Source organism: Myotis brandtii, unplaced genomic scaffold (genome assembly GCF_000412655.1).
Source record: "Myotis brandtii unplaced genomic scaffold, ASM41265v1 scaffold526, whole genome shotgun sequence".
Taxonomy (NCBI): Eukaryota; Metazoa; Chordata; class Mammalia; order Chiroptera; family Vespertilionidae; genus Myotis; species Myotis brandtii.
Window position 1 is genome coordinate 454,190 of NW_005369920.1, and position 1,799 is coordinate 455,988.

Consider the following 1,799-nt stretch of genomic DNA (forward strand, 5'->3'; position numbering starts at 1 on the left):
TAACTATTTTTTATTCTTAAAAGACTATAGAAAAATATTGACACAATGGAATATGTAATCTATTTCTTCATCAAGGGGATATGTATTTATTGAAATACTGAGATAAGCAAAAAAGTCTCATTAACAATTAGAACTTCTGTACAGTATGTCATTGACTTCTAGTTTCTATAGTGTATGTTCAGCTTGCCTAAATGTGTCCTTTCCCTCTGGCATGTGTACAATTATGCAATTATCAATTTCTAGAGCATGAATGTTTAATTTAGTGGCACATGGGAATAACTTGGTGAAGCTTTAAAGAAATAAGTGTTGCCTGGGTCTCACACATAGAAGTTCTCATTGAAATGAAATGTGGTGAGGCCTGGACTTTGAGAGACTTAACAATTTCAATGCAGAGCCGTGTTTAAGAATCTGTGTTTTAGAGTTAGAGGGTTTCTTTAAAAATGCCTACACTTCCATGATAAGCCTTGTTAACTATGTGGAGGCAGTATTTATAAGGTTTGAGAGTACATGTTCTGAATTTTGACTAAATTGGAGCTTCCATTCTAACATGTCATGTATGTCACTTTATGCAAAATACTTAAACTTTCATTTTCTCATCTGTGTAAGAAGGAGTGCAATGTTACCATTCTGAGATCTGTAATGAATCAAATTGAATCAATATTGTAAAGTATTCAGGAGAGTCTGGCACATCAAATACACTTAATACCTATTAGCAATTCATAAATTTGATTATTATTAAGAAATTAATAAATGTAGATCATATATTAAAGCAACAGACATACAAAATGTTTGTTTATATTATTATGTTATTATCATTATTTAAATTACATAGGTCATAATTGCCTTTTGTGGTCACATAACCAAATGGAAGCCTTGTGCAGCAGCCAATTTTTAAAGATAAATTTATGGCTACATTAAGATATAGACTAGAATGAAACACCTCACTTTTTTAAAGATGAATTTGGATAACATCTCAAGTTATCCATTTTTATTTCCAAAATACAGCTCTAATAATCAAGCTAAGAATTAAAGTAACTAAGGAATATTATATGCTATTCAGATAGAAGGGTTAACTCTCTCCTGTTTTAGATAAATTAATATTTTTTGTATTTGCTTTAATATTTTATAACAAGTGAGAGATTCTTTTCATATGTTCTTGAAAGTGATGCACAAATAAGTGATATCTAAGAGAAAAGAAAATAACGTAAAGATAAATTAAGTGTTGGGTCAAATTCTCATTTGGAAAATACCAGGCTCCAACTGATGTGATGTTAGATCTACTGTGTATGCTTAGTTGTATAATCTTTTATTTTGAAATAATTTTAGAATTATAGAAAAGTTGTAAAAATAGTAGAAGTTCCCTCATATACTGGTACATCACTCAGTTTTCCCCAATGTTAACATCTTATATAACCATATAGTACAGTTATCAAAACCAAGAAATTAACATTAGATCCTTGATGTTAACTAATCTACAGAATTAATTTGGATGTCACCAGATTTTGCCCTAATGTTCTTTTTCTCTTACAGAATCCATTGCAGAATGCCACATTTAATTTATTTGTTATGTCTCTTTACCAGTACTTTCCTCCAACCTGTAGCAATTCCTAAGTTTTTCTTCGTCTTTTTATCTTAATAATTTGAAAAATAATGGTCAGTTATTTTGTAGGATATCCTTTAATGTGGGTGTATCTGATGTTTTCTTGTGATTAGACTGTGGTTATGTATTTTTAGAAAGAATAATACAGAGGTGATGTACCCAAATCAGAGGACACATGAGGTGGATACACCTTATGTCT